This window comes from Pinus tabuliformis, chromosome 6, assembly GCF_031772625.1.
Source record: "Pinus tabuliformis cultivar Carrire ecotype Pingquan chromosome 6, CPIR1, whole genome shotgun sequence".
Lineage (NCBI taxonomy): Eukaryota > Viridiplantae > Streptophyta > Pinopsida > Pinales > Pinaceae > Pinus > Pinus tabuliformis.
In genome coordinates, this window is record NC_142292.1 from 1,588,451,559 (window position 1) to 1,588,469,609 (window position 18,051).

General features: G+C 37.7%; 1 protein-coding gene and 1 pseudogene across 1 annotated transcript in view; both read left to right on the plus strand.

Annotated features, from left to right (window-relative positions):
• LOC149264887 (uncharacterized) overlaps positions 1–18,051 on the plus strand; it is a 158,733-nt pseudogene that overhangs the window by 128,867 nt on the left and 11,815 nt on the right.
• LOC149264889 (uncharacterized) overlaps positions 9,370–18,051 on the plus strand; it is an 89,146-nt gene continuing 80,464 nt past the window's right edge. The window contains exon 1 of the mRNA XM_089429029.1: positions 9,370–9,649. The gene's annotated coding sequence lies outside the window, so the exon portion shown is untranslated. The remainder of the gene's footprint in view (positions 9,650–18,051) is intronic.

Sequence of the window (18,051 nt, forward strand, 5' to 3'; positions counted from 1 at the left end):
TGTCATCCAATCTGAGGTTTTATGTCACCAGATCGTCAAAGAATCAGTGCTGGATTAAGAGAAGGTTCTCATGGTGCACTTTGTCAACTGTAAGCCGAATAGCACATTGACACATGGGTAGTAGATTGAGAATGTCGTGCCACTGGCCATGAATATCACCCACCACCACAACACTCCAATTTCTGTCAACATCGATTTCCAGGCAAACTGTAGAGCCGACACCACAATATTTCGCTGCAGAACTGGAAGACGACAATGAAGGAGTTACGTATTGGAACAGTTCTTACATTGATTGGTAAGTCTTCCGATCGTTTCATTAAGATGTCACTTGATTTCTTACAATCATTCTTATCGGTACGACTGTGAAAAAAATTGGAGACATCGTGGGAGCATTTGGGTTTCTTTACGCTGTGGAGAGAACACATGAAAAGGAGACGGATACAGGTTAAGCCACGGGAATCGGAATCAAGAAATCTCTGCTGCTACTCGTTATTATCTGCGCCGTCGAATTTTTCTTCACATTCCTTGTGCCCAAGATGAAAACGGTGACGATGATCAAGAAGAGGGACAGGATTTTCATGCCAATGGGTTCATTAACAATAACATTATGAGAGCAATACATTGAAGTTGAGGCATTTTCCCCAGTATTTTGTCTCTGGCGTATTTATGTGTGTTTATTTAATACTGCATGGTGCATGTTTGAACACAATGTTTGAAGTGATGTTTTCACTTTTTTATAAAGTGATATTGAAGTAAAGTTCTTGGAGGAATAAGAGTGGTATGTGATAATGAGGGCATGTTTTAATACTTTGGAGTGATAAAGTTTTTTTTTGAAGTAAGAAGTGATTTTGTATTCAAAGTGATAAGTGGAATTCTTTGAGAGAAATTCTTTTTTGTAATCCGAAGTAATATTTTACTTTGAGAGAGATTTTGAGAGTGAGTGAGTGCAGGTAGTTTTTTGAAGACATTTTCTTCTTTCAAAAAATTCTAGAACTCTGATTCCATGAAGATGTTGTGAAGCTGAGCGCTTATGTACTCCAAAATTTAATAAAGACATATTATTTGTGGTGATTGTGTCCTAGATCCGCCCGAAATTGAATAAGGGGATCTTAGGTACACGAAGAGTGTGTTGATGATGGTGCATGCTTCATGTTGTTGTTTTTGATTTGTGTCTAGTTTTGACACATAAATGATCTCATTTAACACACATAAAGTTCAATGCAAGCAAGCACAACATTTGTAACAAAATAGCATCAAGGAAGGATAATTAAGCTCAACACATGCATTTGCGTCACTACAACAAATAATCAAAGTTTTCAACATCGGCATTCTACCTCAACAAACAAATTCACTCAATACAATCAAGTTCATGAATCTGCAGACTCCAGCATTTCAAAGCAATGTCTACATCACTACAATCAAGTTAATGAATTTGTAAACTTCAACGTTTCAGAGCACATTCTACATCAACATTATTGAACTTGTAACCAAACTCAAATTACATTGAATTGTAAGGGTGCATTCTCGGTTGAAACTGACACCCAAGTCTTGAATTGAGTCAAATTGAATTCATTGTAGTGAATCATTGAAATCATTGTAAGCTTTTTTGGGTGCATTTTCGACAGTGTTCGACACCCTTCCTTTAAGCAGAATCAAGTGAATGCATGAATTTTAACTCTAAAGCAAACAAGCAACAAGTTCACATCTCCTGCAAGCGAGCGTGAGTATTCATTCAAGCAATTTGCGTCAAAACATTACAAAGTTCAAACTTTCAAGCGAGCCAGAGTGAAGATCATCAAAGCAACCAAACAAGTTCAACTCTAACACCAATCAAGCAAGTTGAAATTGACATCAAGCGAGCGTGAAGTCATCAAATAAGGCAAGTGAGCATTCACACAAACACAATCGTCATCAAGCGAGCGTGAATTCCAGAGTTTAAGAAAGAAAGTTCTACAACTCTAGCAAGTGTTCTCAGCAAGTACAATAAGCACAAAATCAAGCGAGCGTGCCATTCAATTCCCATAGCAAGCGAGCCTGTCATCAAGTAACAAAATCAAGTGAAACAGTTCAAAGCACGACATCTACGACAAGACATCATGATTTCAAGTGAGCAAGTTCATATGGCGCAACATATTCAGTTGTTAAACATTCTTCACAGTTTGATCATCTCCAGTGATGAAGACATGGTGCACATCAGCAAAGAAACTCTTGCTGATCTTTCACGGCATCTACAACAAACACATGAAACCATTGAGTTTCTTCAACTAGAGTCGCAACTACAAAGAGATGAGCTGCAACAAAAGAGTGCTTCTTCCAGGTCATTCAACCATACAGATGAAGATAAAGATGTTGATTCCAAATCACTCATCCAAACAACTTCAAGTGTCGAAGTTGTTGATGATCTGAAGTTGTTGATGATCAAATTCAAATTTCTTCCAAATCCATCATCAAGCCCTGGGAAGAGATTCAAAATAACAAGAATCGACGAGGCTTAGGATATGTCTCTGATGACACCAACTTACATATCCCAGATTATTCCAAGCCAATTAAGTTTTTGAGTGCAGGATTTCTTGAACAACTCACCTCAATAGGTTCTGAGAAAGTTGCAGACACACAGAATTGCATGCAACCTGAAGTTGAAGTCCAACCGAAATGTTCTCATTGTCAAAGAATTGGTCATATGGAAGATCAGTGTTTTGATCTCCATCCTTGTTGCCATTGTGGAAAGCCCAATCATTCCTCAGAAAAATGTCGCAACCAACAAAAATCAACCAGATTAAAGATACATTATGAATGGATCGATCCTTGGGAATGGTCATCCACAGTCAAACGGTTATCTCAGTTCTACAACCGACTACAATCACACATAGTACAGCCAGCAGTGAACCGATGATGGTACTCTCATGCAGTTGAACGAGGGAGTACAACAATGAAACTCTCCTACACCTGAAGGGGGGGAGTTCAAATATATTTTCGAGAAGATTGTCTCTCCTTTTAGCTGACAAAGGGGGGAAAATGTCAATGAAATTGACAAGTGATTGTCAGACTGAAAGTCTCGACAACATTAGCGAAACAGCCAATGGGCATCTTCATCAGCCAGTGGGCATTTGTCATCAGCAGTGAGCATCAACAAATTTGCTAGTGGGCAAAGCAGCAGTGAGCAGCTTTCATCATAGCAAAAGCAACATTGAGTTGTTTTTCGACATCTTCAGCCAGTGGGCAATCATCATCAGCAAACACGCCAGTGGGCGTTCATCAAATTGTGTCAGTGGACACCGGATGCTGTTTTCAAACAAAGGATAGTTGGATCCTTTGCGGCTTGGCACGTGATGGAGTTGTCAAGCAACATTCAGAGATGAATCAAGCATGCAGCTGATTCATGTTCTCTTCAGATTTGCCTTTTTTCCAGCATCCAGTTTTGGCGGTTTTTTCAGGCAATGTTTTTGAGGATCAACATGAGAACTTGGAAGATGGTTCCTCGTTCTTATTTTGGATTTATCATTGAAGGGGGGAATGTTAGCCTCTCTCATAAAACAAAAATAAATCCAAAAATAAATAAATTAATTAAATATTCCAAGTTAGGAATTTGTGCCTAACTCTTGGGTTGTTCCTCTAAGATAGGAGTTAGTTTAAGTAACTCCTATATTGGTGTGTGTCTGGTGAGAAATTATCTCAACCAAAGGAGAAATTATCTCAACCAAAAGTGTCTAAGATAGCACGCACTATCTTGAGAACACTATCTCTCATCTATTTATTTGTAACACTATATTCAATTTTTTTGGATGTATGAAAGTGAGAGAGAAGCATGAGGCTTCAACCTTTTTCCGCCAATATTTTGTGTCTGGTTTTTATGTGTGATTTATATATTTGTCTGAGTTAATCTCATTTTCATTAGATATCGCGTTCTGTCTGCTTTGCCAAACACAAGAATTTTTGAAAAAAAAGGTACAGTCACTGCACAGTCAACAGTCCATACTGCTGATGTGGCAGGTGACTGGGTAGGGTCAAAGGTGGTCAACGACCAACTAGGTTTCATTGGATAGAGGTCAACCAATGAGGAGGGGACATGTGGCAAGCTTGGAGGTCACCACGTGGCCCTCCCCAAAGGTCAGACTGGCATTGGTGCACTACAACAAAATTTTATGGCAGGCCGGGGAGTCAAATCTAGGACCTGCACTACACAAGCTCCACGACATACCACTACACCCACGCTTTGTGACTTAACCTATAATGGTTTGAGTTTCTATTTAAAGTGTTAACACTTGGCGGTTGGGGGGAGGAGGGAGCCAGCCCCCTCCCATGTGACCAAACATTAAGAATCGACATCCATCACAAATCGTAATTGTTAGCTTTAAACCGCCAACATAAACCTCTTTGAATGTGACCGCTATCACATAACCACTAAGCTAACGGTTAGCCTAACCGCGCATGATTAGTGCTAAGTGGGATTAACCCAGAATTAAACTACACTTATCACTTAATTAATGCGGATTTTAGTTTGGCGCCAAAATTGGAGGAGCCCCCAATTTCGGCGCTAACTCCAGTTTTAGCGGAGTTAACTGGAGTTCCTCCAGTTTTAGTGGAGAATTCCTAGGAGAAATTGATTTTTCCATAACTTTTGCAAAATTCGACCAAATTGGGATCAGAAAAAGGCATTCCTAGATGATTTTGATGTTTTGAGCACATTGAAGTAGGTTTCAGGAGCAGTAGAGCATTGTAAACAACACTTTTTTCCATTTTGAGCTAATACAGAGGCCCAAGCCATGGAAGTTGGACCAAGGAGATGTAGCCCAGGAGGGGTGAACTCCTTCATCAAAACACTGTGTTAAGTGTTCATTTTGATGGTTTGTTGTACATTTGTTTGCTGTTGTTCAACACTTTACTTTCATGCTATTTTTCTCATGAATTTGACATAAAACTTGACATAAATTTACCTGTTCATTCACAAACACCATAAAGGAAACCTATGCATATGAAGCAAATGATAAGCAATTGTTTTTAATTCTGAAGTTGAAATTAGCACAACAAAACTAACATTCAACAACATATCGCTCTCCATCTCTCCCTTGCCACTCCCTCTCTCTCAACACTTGGTAGATCCAATGTTAAGATGGATCTAGGTTGATTTATTTAATTTTTATGATTTTTTAAAATCTTGACAACATGAGATGTGCTATTAGATAAGTGTTTTGATGTTTATTAGGTCATGTTGATTATATAAATTAAATGACCTAATAAACATCAAAACACCTATATAATAATACATCTCATGTTGTCAAGATTTAAAAAAGTCGTAAAAATTAAGTAAACCAACCTACCTCCATCTTAACTCCAGATCTACCAAGCACTGAGAGAGAGGGAGAGATGGAGAGATAGTGAGGGAGAGAGGAGAGAAGGAGAGGGGAGAGAGAGGGAGAGAAGGGGAGGAAATAGAGAGGGAGACACAAATATGGAGGAGGGAGATAGGGGCAGAGAGAGAGAAGGAGAGAGGGAGGATGATAATGAAAGAGTTGGAGGGGAGAGAGAGAGAGAGAGAGATGGGGAAGAGAGACAAAGGGAGGTGGTAGAGAAAGGGAGAGAGAGGAAGGAAGATATAGAGGACTTGAGAGAGAGAAGGAGAGATGAAGGGTGAGAGAGATGGAGTTGGAGTGTAAGAGAGAGGGGGAAGAAGAAAGACATAGAGAGAGAAAGGTGGAGAGAGAGAGAGAGCGAGGGAGAGGGAGAGGGAGGGAGAGATAGATAGACATGGAGAAAGTGTGGGTATGTTTGGGGGGTGAGATAGAGAGACAATGAGTGAGAGACAAAGGGAGATAGAGATATAGATGGAAGAGGGAGAGAGGGAAGAAGCGAGAGACATAAAGTGAGAGGAAGGGAGAGATAGATAGATATGGAGAGAGAGAGGGCATGCATGTTTCGGGGGCTAAGATATAGAGACAAAGGAGAGATGGAAGGATATATATATATATATATATATATATATATATATATATATATATGAGATAGAGAGAGAGCGGGGGTGGGGGATGGGGGAGATAGAGACAGATGAGAGAGACAAGGTGGGGGAGATACAATGCTATTCACTAAAATAGATGCATTGGTTTCAATGTAGATGTTTATTCATAATCATATTTGATTGATTGCACTAGATGCATTGATTTGTGTAGTTGTTGATTTCTAATCTTTTGTGATTGCTTGCAGTAGATGCATTGATTTCAATGTGGAAGCTTATTTCTAATGTTATTTAATTGGTTGCATTAGATGAGTTGATTTCAATGTAAGAACAAAAAGATGATTGAAAATGTGCATTGATTTTTGTGTTATAGTAATTCAACCATAAATAAAATACTTGAATTTTCATCTTAAATAAAATATCCACTTACCTAAAATGTTTGCTTCTTGAAACTATGAACTATTTGTAATTGACTACATTCTTATTATTCACATTTTCCATCATTCAACGTTGTTAGTCACTTTGCATTCGAACGAGGTCATAGAAAACAACTATTATTGATACTTACTTGGGGTTTAACACTCCATAAGTCACAATGTTTGATATTGGAGAAATCTACTATTAATATTGGAGAGCAAGAGAGACAAGGTACACTGTTTACTACAATAGCTCGAGATAAAGATTTGAATGGCATACGATTTCAACCATTATTTTCATATGATCTATAAAAAATGATGGGAAAACTAACATGTGTGACAATGAGAACTGTTAGCCTTGTTGGCAAAAGGCCCACAAATGGATCCATCAATGCACTTGACATTTTAAATTTTGGCTCAAAGATCATCTAATGATCAAAATCAACGCAAGAGGAAAGCCCTTGGAAGGGCAGAAATGCACTATTGGGAGGCTCAAAACACTCTAAAACCATAAAAAAAACATTACCGCAGGCTTAAACTGGGCATTTCACAAATGTCGTTAGATCTGGCCGATCAACGGCCCGGATCCAAGCGGCAAATCGCATATCAGCCGGGTAGAGGTGACAGTCTAAAGGTGGGCGCATGACACCGTCGATTAGCGATCGCTGACAATCGGATCGGCAGGGAGCTATGTTTTATATATATATATATATATATATATATATATATATAGATATATATATATAAGGCCCGGGGAATGAGCGATCAGCGATTGCGATCGGATCGCAGCGTTGTATCGCATCGGCTATATACCAAGGGGTAGGGCCTATGCACATACATGCAGGCGACCCAAAAAGCCAGACCCGACGACATTATAGCTGGGAATTTATATATTTTTATATCCGCGCTAAAGCCAGTTTCAATACATTTTAGTATATTTTCGTTATAACGAAAGTTACAAAGGAAGCCTGGCACCACCGAAAGCGATAAAGTCCAGACTCGAAAGGGTTCGGGAATGATATCGTATAAAATTTCAAATCCGCAAAGGGTCGTTTTCAATGGATTTTTGTGTATTTTCATTTTATAAACGAAATACAAAGGGAAGCTAGGTTTGCGATTTGCGATAAAGACCTGGACACGAAAGGGTTCGGGAAGTGGAATATATGAAATTTGAAGTTCGCCTAAAGCTTTTTTTTTTATGCATTTTGCAGTGCTTTCGCATATTTCATTATATAAGGGAAATACACAGGCCAGACTGAATGCGACTTGCGATAGCTACCCAAAGGCGGACCCGATAGATATATATCCCCTTTTGGAGGACTTTTGAAGTCTGAAAAGGACAGGGAAGGAGGGATTTATTAGTAATTGTTGTGTCTTTTGTTTATAACAGAAATATACATTTATTTTCAACAAAGGTCCACCATAAGGCAGCACTGTTCTGCTACAACAGAAGCATGCATTGTTAAAACATTGGAAGGGCCACAACACACTGCAGCCCGAAACAAAAAGTTCAGGGAGCTCCAACAGTGCAACAGCCACACTAACAAACATCATGGAGCCTCTCTGGCACAGGAGAACTCCCAGACAGCGCAACAAGCAACCAAAATATCTGAAAGTCATTATTCCTCTGTCAGAAAGAGGAAAACCGCCGAGCCATGCTTGCCTAGAGGGTATCAAATCAGTTAAACAATGCATATCAGGTAGAGTAAGACTCCGAGCCTTCTAAAGAGCTCAGGAGCATTGTAAACAGGCTATAAATAACTGTTAGTGAGATGTAATAGGGGTTCAACTTTTGGAGATTATTCCTCCTTTGTTCATTCAAGCTTCTCATCTACATTCTTTAGTAATACAAGCTTCTTTTGCTGTTATATGTTCAATGTCCATTTCTCTTCTGTTCTATGCTTGCACTTGAACAATTTGTTCAGGTTTCTCTATGTTTAAGGCCAGATAACTATCATCTTATCTCTACTTTGATATATTAGATTTGCAAGCTTCTTTGCTGCCTGTAGCTAGCCATTTATATGTGTTATTATATATGCATCTGCCAGTATAGTCAGTAAGCTCATTTGTTGCCTGTAGCTAGCCATTCATATATGTTCATGTATGCAATCTGCTGGTACTGTCAGTTTTCTCCATCTATCCATTAATTCTACAAACTATTGAGCATTAGTGGTCTAAAGCCTTGTGTTGTTGAGGGTATTCATGCATGTATTGAGTGAGTATAGAGCTGAAATGGTTATCGGATTTGATCCAAACCATCATCCATTCCAATAGTTCTGAGAGCAATATTGAAGATTATATGTTACCAGGCATCTCTGAGCTGCAACCCAGGAGAGTTTCCTGGAGTGATAACAAGAACAACAAAAGAAAATAGTTTGAGATTGATCACAATGAAGACGATTTGTAATTGAGTACATTCTTATTATTCCCATTTTCTATCATTCAACACTGTTACATTGTTACTTTGCATTCAAAATTTTTATTTCATTATTTTTCAACATTCACGTTATTAACAATCTCTATCATCTCAACAAACTGAGGTGATTGAACAAATTTAAAATTAAAATGACCAGATTAATCTTATACATATTTAATGTATTTAAAATGATCAAAATAATTAAATGTTCAACAATTTTTTTATAGCTGCACAGGAGTGAAACCAACTTATCCATCTTAACCCCGAATCTATAAGCGCCTAGAAGGATCAAATCTCTCGAGGTACAAACTTTTCCTCAAATTTTACACTCAAAAAAAAGTTTCACCTTGAGAGATTTAATCTTCTTAATGCTTACTAAATCCAAGATTAAAATAAATTTTAACTAATTTATATAACTGAACCATTTCTATCCTTACAACATATCATTGTTATTCTATCCCTTTATAACACAACACAACGAATCATCATAACTAATAAAATTGTGTATCTATCATGTTTTTTATTTTGGAAAACTATTTGTGACCTATTTAGCCGAAGTGATATAACTTCCAACTACACTTCAAGCAGTTACGAGACCAACGTCTTTACGAGTTAATTGCAAGTTAATCCGACATCCCGTGCAAGTCCATGGACTTAGACGCCAAAAAGCTTCTCCCCTCAATTCAATTAGAAATTGTATTTTGGCACGATTCCGTGTAACGTTCCATTGCGAACCCAGATCGCCTCCGTGGTGTTATGATTATCATCAAGGGTAGAGACAAATTAGTTTTCCATTTCCATGAACATTCTGCAGCGCATCCGCTATCCTTCCTCAGCAACGGAATTCTTGCTTCGCTCTATCAAAGGGTATGTATTGGTTTTCTCCCTACAGAAGGCAAGAGCACTTTATTTTGTCAGTGATTATTCTATTACAGAAGAAAACCACAGGGTATGATTTAGCTCAGAATTAATGCACCGCCTCAAAATTCCATGAACTCTCTCTGCAAAGTCATCTACGTCTGCAAGCCCGCCTAAACATTTTATTTGATGAATACCAACAATTAAATCATTTTATTGGAAGAAAACCAACAATGAAAACATTTTCTTGAAAAAACCCTGATGATCCGAGTCTCTTTTCATAAATAATAAATAATAATAATTTAATTAAATGGATATAGGATAATGAGTTGATAAATATTGATGTATGAGATCTACTCATTTGTGTAACAAAATTACGCTCATCACAATGGTTTGACTATTATGTTTATGAACGTCTACATATCCTATTAAGTTTATATTTAATTTAATTTTAAAAATGCAGGGACAGGGTAGTGAGTTGATAAAAATGATGTACGAAATCTACTTATTGTGTAAGAATGTTGAGTTTATAAATGTATTAATTTTTTTCTACCAGTTTTAAACTTGCAGTTTTCATGGAACAAACACATATAAACCTACTCAAGCAATCTGAGTATCACAAACCAGGAAACAAACCCGGGTCTGTACCATTTCAGGATACTATTCTACCACTAGTGCTTGTTGCTGCTTGGTTGGTTCTTGATGCATGACCTGTCAATTGAAACAGCTAAACGGTGAGTGCACAAGCTGGGAATCAAACCCAAGAAACACATATAATAACTGTTATTAACCATTAAGCCTACGCAAGCTATCACAAATTGAGTATCATAGACCTAAAAACAAACCTGGGTCTGTACCATGTCAATATACTATTCTACCACTAGTGCTTGTTGCTGCTGGTTTGGTACTTAATTCATGACTTGTTGCTGCTTGGTTGGTTCTTGATGCATGACCTGTCAATTGAAACAACTAAACGGTGAGTGCACAAGCCGGGAGTCAAACCCAAGAAACACATATACTAACTGTTATTAACCATTAAGCCTACTTAAGCTATCACAAATTGAGTATCATAAACCTAAAAACAAACCTGGGTCTGTACCATGTCAAGGTACTATTCTACCATTAGTGCTTGTTGCTGCTGGGTTGGTACTTAATTCATGACCTGTGAATTGAAACAGTTAAACGGTGAGTGCACGAGCCAGGAATCAGACCCAGGTTTGTACATTGACTATTACCCGAAACAACAGCCAGATAACCAGCGCAGAGTGCAGCTGGGTTCGAACCACTGACCTATTGATCTGCTGTCAAATACTCTACCGCCAAATTATTGGCCCAATTACTCAGAGTGGAAATTAGTTTTCTCATATCTATGTTATGTGTTATACCCTAAATCTATTGCTGATGTAAATTTCACATTGTCGATGCAACAAACTAGCTCAACACGGCAATTTGAATTTTAGCCATAACAGGGATGGAAAGCTCCGTGTCAACAGAAAATAAAAACATAAACAGATGCTTTTCTGTTCAATGAACAAGTTAAAAGGGAAAAATGAGCTAAGGATATTTCTTGCCATATGTTACAACAGCTGTCGTTGAAGCTGTTTATTTTGTTTCAATTTCACTTACTCTGTTGTTTATGATCTAGGATAGCAGGGATCCACCACTTCTTTGGTTGCATGTGTAAATAACTGTTATAGAGCATGTGATGCTGCAAATTGATGAGAATAGAGCCTGTATTTAATCTTATAGTGAGTTCTAATTTACTTCCGAATGAAATGGAGATGAATTCGCTCGATGCAATGCAATTGTGCTCATAGCCTATAGGATGTTGGTTTTGTTTAAATTTTCATTTTGTAGACATTTGACATATTATATCCCTTTTGGCCTCATAATCTAGGGCAGACTACTTCAGTCTTCCAATATTCTTCCAGTTTGTTAGTTCGTTGAAACCGTTGGTCTGTGAAGTCTTATAACATGGAAGTTAGCTTGGAGATAGTTCAAGCAGAAAATTGCCTATGATTTAAGAAAACAGCTATTAACAAGAAGAAAACAAGAGGTTAGTTGTTTTAAAGTTCCCATCCCAAAAGGATAACATAGAATTTCAGTAGCAAATGGTGTGTCAATTGAGAGAGCCCTATGTACAATTATTAGAGAGGAAGAGTTTTCTAAAGTTCTAAAGGATGAAAAGGATTAACTCACGAGTCAAAGTAACTCCATTTTAAAGGGTTGTCAAATTGTAAACATTTGTACTGTATGTCATTGGATCCCAAAGTCTTAGATGCCTCTCAGTAGCTACTATGGATCCTATTTATGTTGGTAAGCTGGTACCCCAAGTTCAATGACAATATTGGAGTTCTATGAGCTCCAATTATTAGTCTTGGTTGGCTGATACTGAGAGTTTTACGCGACGGAAGATCATATAGTTATCACGATACGTTGACCAGAATAATGAATGCATCAAACCTACAACATCTTGTGTCTTTATCATACGGATGACTGCAAGCAGAACTATTGTTGACCAAGATATTGGGGCCCAAAAAACTTGCCATATGTTGCAAAAATCACCGTTGCACATGTAGCTGCACTTTCATCATGTAAATCTCATCCACTAAATATTCCGTCGAGTTTCTCATGATATGCAAGATTGTTTATCTGGTTCCAACTTCACTGATGCCTACATCAAATGCCTTGCATACCTAATTCCCTTCCCTTTGATTGGAGTCGCAAAATATTCATTGATTGGGGCCCAAAAAACTTGTCAGATATTGCAAAAATCACCACTTGCCACATGCAGCTGCACTTTCATCATGTAAATCTTGGCCACCAAATATTCCATCGAGTGTCTCAGGATATGCAATATTGCTTAGAACTGCTTCTATAGAAACATTTCCTTGACTTCACATATGCCAAAGGCCTTTTAAAAGAGACTATCACTGCAAAGTGGGAGATCATTAAAAATGATTACAAACAAAAGATCATTTGGAAAGATGTAATCAACAGGTCTTTCTTCCAGCCTATTGTCTAACCGAGACAAGAAACCTTAAGGTATATATCGAGGTACTCATTTTCTTCTTTAATTGATAAAGTACACTTGCTCCATGTTCTCCTCATCTCATTGTTACATGGCTATATTCATAAAGCCTATCCTTTAGAATGAATAAAAAACTGTAATTTAAGCATTTAATTTTTGCAATTCAGTCAATAAAAACAGATCTAAAATAAATGTCAAATCCACTGTAAGTCATGCCATAGAAGGACACGGTGCGAGGTGTTACCGATCCTTTTAGCAGGGTCGCTAAGGTCCTGACAGCAGATGGGCATACACATGGCAGGGACCCACTATCACCTCGGCCGAAACCTCCGCTATTTAGGCCCAACACCTCCTAAGCAGCCAATGGAGGTGTCCTTAAATATTCCTCTACAACTTCGGTTTATATCCAGTGCCTTGTATGGAGTCAATGGTTTGGAGAGGTTCTTGAATTGTCCACTATCTTGCGTAAAAAATAGCGCTAAAAGCAAAGCATATTTCTACAACACATATTATTAGCCAAAATATTTCAAAGATATAGCAAGTAACCTATGGATTTTGGTCTACTAGAGTTGCCCTAACTAAATATGTGATTATTTCTTGATTTTGAGGTTTGGTTAAGGAGTTATGAGTTAAAATAACTCGTTGTCCAGTATGACAACCTTGTTAATTTTTCTTAGGGTTATATTGTTCTTTGCTTTGATAATTGCATTTCAACATTTGCATATTAAATTCACCCCATAGTAACTTAACATTATTCAGATTTACAACATTATTCAGCAGCATATGCAATTATATAGAAAGAACAACATCATCATCAATGCAGCGGAACATAAAGGAACAATAGAAGAAAAGCATTCACACATAGAGACACCAAGATTGGTCGAAGACTAGGGCAATACCCACTATGGGGAAAACCCTTTCAAATTTTTCTTCTCATTAGATTGTCATTGGATGATTAAGTAAAAGAGAGTACAATGATCCTTATCTTCATCCATACAACTATCTAACAACATCAACTAAACAATATCCATGAAATGAACCCAACAATGCCAATACTAAAAACCCTATTTCAGAGGCCTATAATCCACTGTCGCTGTTCGTAGTCAACTACCGAACTCTACGGTCAACTGAAAAACCAAACCCTAGGTCCCAACCACACCCAGAGAGTGACGTGCGTGCGGCTGAAGCCCTTCGACCGCACGCATGAGCCTACAAGCATGCAATTATGACCAAAATATGCGTGTGTCGTGCTTGGGGTCGGAAACCAAAAACCCTAAACACACGCGAGCTTTGGACTTTGCAATCTCAGACTTGTGCGAGTGAACTTTCCACGAACTTTCTGAGACCTGTGCGAGCCAAAAACAAGAAAGAGAATAGAAGAATGATCCAAGATGATTGTCCAAATGAGGTTGAGGTCACTTGTATTTATAGCCTTCCAAGGGTGTCCAATTTGCTTTAGGGCCGACCTGATCAAATATGCACATGTGGGCTTTAATTCAAAAATACACTTTCCCTTGTCCAAATTGAGTGCTTCAATAGTCAAAATTGGTCCTCTCGAAAAGAGGAATCTCGTCCCATGGTTGGAATTTGTCACTGAGCTGCCAAATTAACACTCCCTCTCAACTAGGGAGAAATTCCAACTACATCATATAATCATCGCAAGTATCCTGTCATCAAATCATATCCTGTCTCAAGTATCTTGACATCAAATGTCATCACTGCTCATCTCGGTTCATCTCTGCTTATTCTTGCTCATCTCTTGATTGTACCTGCTTATATGCTAAACATTCTCGAATCTAAACGAAGAAGAATTTGACATTGGAGGGGAGCTAAGCTGCCACCCACTATTACGTCAGAGAGCACAACTCAATCGGAAACAATATGAGGGGGCACATCTCAACCTGAAACTACATCGGGGAGCTTAGTCTCAACCTGAAACTGGATAGGGGAGCATATCTCAACCCAAAAATCACATCGGCGAGCACATCTCAACCCAAAATCTCATGGGGGAGCAAAGCATCTTCAACCCCATATCGAGTAATAGGTGATATAGGAGAGCACATCTCAACCCATCCTATTGCCCACTGATCTTTCCAATAATGACTCTCAAGAGTCATGTGGTAGAACACCTGCATCATAATATGAGATTACTGCAATCACAACAGTTTATACTTCAACCATTGTGTCAATGACAATGATGCCAATACAAAATCATTATTGAATACCAATATTAGTCATTGAAAGTTACTATGCTCACATAGCACTGTCATCAAGGCAAATCATCAGATATCAAGTCAAATCATTAGTCATCAAGTAAAAACCCTAATTTGTCATCTCTATGAATTCAATCAATCCATAAGCCAAAAACATATGAAGCATCATGTCAATGTTCTAAAGCATATTTATGAACTATCAAGCATCATGTCAAAACTCCAAACATTGCTCATCTATACCAATCAACCAAATCTTGTCAAACCCTTGCAATTGTTATCAAATATTGTCATACACTAGCTTCAATGGTTAAATCATAATGACATATTGATATGCATATTCCGGTCACCTGCAAACACAAGTTTAGTCAACACATTCACATTCTCTATAGTAAGTCAAACATTCAAACTTCCCTGCTCATAGGACTTTCTGATGTCTACTCCATATCTGTAGGACTGTCATACTGTTGGTGCATTCCTGATTTTATGCTTAAAACTTTAGTTTTGTGATCTATAGGCATAACCGCACCCATAGGCTTTCTTCTGTTTGGTTGAGAAACTACAACATCAAATATTTGACTATTTATGTCAAAAAACTTCAACAATAAAGAATCTTTTATACATATAATGCAAATGATAATAGGTGTAGGGATCTTATGGAGAGTTTCTCCCTTTGAATGAACAACCCCTTCAATCATTGTTATTCAAGTCATCAACTTGTCTATAACACTGTCATGCATCCGTAGAACTGTCAGATCATAAAATCAAGCTATATCAGGTTCTAACATATATATTCATCATGGTCATAACATGTCAGTATCAACTACTTCATCATCTCACATGACATCAAATTTTCATCAAGGGTTAGAGTCATATAATTAGGGCAGTTGTCAAGTGCTTCATCATACTTTAAGGATCATAATCACTTCATCACTTCTTTTACATTCATTCAATCATCAAATCAGGGCATCCAATTTTACCATATGTCATAATTACTAAGCTTATCAAAACCTAACCACGGTCAACAAGAATATCCTGAATATCAATCTCATTGTTACACTTCTATCATCATGGTTATCATTCTTATCACAAACATTATCAATAGTATCAAGCTACCATATATAAGAATCAATGTGCTAGCCTTCTTAATGGGATCAGGAAATCCATCATGTCTAAAATAAAAGATGCTTACGAAATATCAAGTAGACCAATATATCAAAGATCAATGTTTCTAAGTAGCTTTACCATGACTTAATAGAATGTAAGATACTTGTCCAATACTAAGTGCACCATCTCATCATAAGTACCATGAATCAAACTTTCATATGCATGAGCCATTTGTGAAGGTGACATTCCCATCATACCTTAGGGCTTACCTTGCCATCCAATATTGCAGCTGAAACATAACATTGAAATAAAGCACCATACATACCTTGTAGTATTCAAATACCTGTGCACCTTCTTATTTGACATAGGCAGCTATAGCACTTTGTCAACTTTTCATCAAGTGCCTCTTTTCCTTTTCCAGCGCTAGTTCTTCTCTTCTTGCACTAGCCATGATCCTCAAGAAGGATCCACTTATCACAACTCATCAGGAGGTTAGAAGTATCCAAATACTCAAATACATGCAGGAAGTATAAGTAATAATCAAAGCAATAAACTTAAACAAGAATAGAATCACAAAGAGGTAACATAAATCTAAAAGTACTTATCTTCAATGAGAGGTGATCATCTCCCTCTTGAACCAACCTTCAAGAGTCATGACTATCCATTGTCCATATAACATTGTTGCCTTCAATATTTTAACCAACTTCATCAATAACCAAGGCCTAATTGAGACTATCCCATCTAGGGCTACATCAAATCTGTCACAAGTGCTTGAACATCTTCACATTGATCATGCTAGGGTTTCTAGATTGCATATCTCAAATCTTTGTCATAATCTAGGGTTTCTTCCAAACCCTAACCTCATAATATCCATCAAACCTTAATACACAAATTGCTTAGGGTTTCCTTCAAACACTAGTATTCTTTTAGGTCTCCACTGTCTTCTCTTGCTTCCATCAAAGGTGTCTTTTTAGGGGTGATTTCATTGAATTTTCTTCAACCCAACTTTGATACCATGTTAATTTTTCTTAGGGCTATATTGCTCTTTGCTTTTATAATTGCATTTCAATATTTGCATATTAAATTCACCCCATAGTAACTTAACATTATTAATATTTACAACTTTTTTCAACATCATATGCAATTATATGGAAAGAACAACATCATCACCTATGCAGCGGAACATAAAGGAACAATAGAAGAAAAACATTCACGCATAGAGACATCAGGATTGGTTGGAGACTAGGGTAAAACCCACTATAGTGAAAACCTTTTCAAATTCTTCTTCTTATTAGATTGTCATTGAATGATTCAGCAAAAGAGAGTACAATGATCCATATCTTCATCCATACAACTATCCAACAACATCAACTAAACAATGTCCATGAAATGAACCCAGCAATGCCAATACTCGAAACCTTGATTCAGAGCCCTGTAATCAACTGTCACTGTCTGCGGTCCACTACCAAACTCTGCAATCAATGAGAGAAATCTGCAGTCAACTGAACAACGAAACCCTAGGTCCCAACTGCACCTAGAGAGTGACGTGCGTGTGGCTGAAACCCTTCGATCGCACACATGAGCCTACGAGCCTGCAATTATGACCAAAATCTGCCTATGTCATGCTTACGGTCGGAAACTAAAAACCCTAGACATGTGCGAGCTTTGGACCCTGCAATCTCGGACTTGTGCGAGCGAACTTTCCACGAACTATCTCAGACTTGCGCGAACCAAAAACAAGAAAGAGAATAGAAGAATGATATAAGATGATTGTCCAAATGAGGTTGAGGTCACTTGTATTTATAACCTTCCAAGGGTGTCCAATTTGCTTTAGGGCTGACCTAATCAAGTATGCACATGCAGACTTTAATTCAAAATTACACTTTCCCTTGTCCAAATTGAGTGCTTCAATAGTCAAAATTGGTCCTCTTGAAAAAAGGAATCTCTTCCCATGGTTGGAATTTGTCACTAAGTTGCCAAATTAACAAACTTGTAAACCCTGCATTAAAACATAGGGACAAGTAGCTAATTTGCTTTAACAACCAATATACTATGTGGAAAAC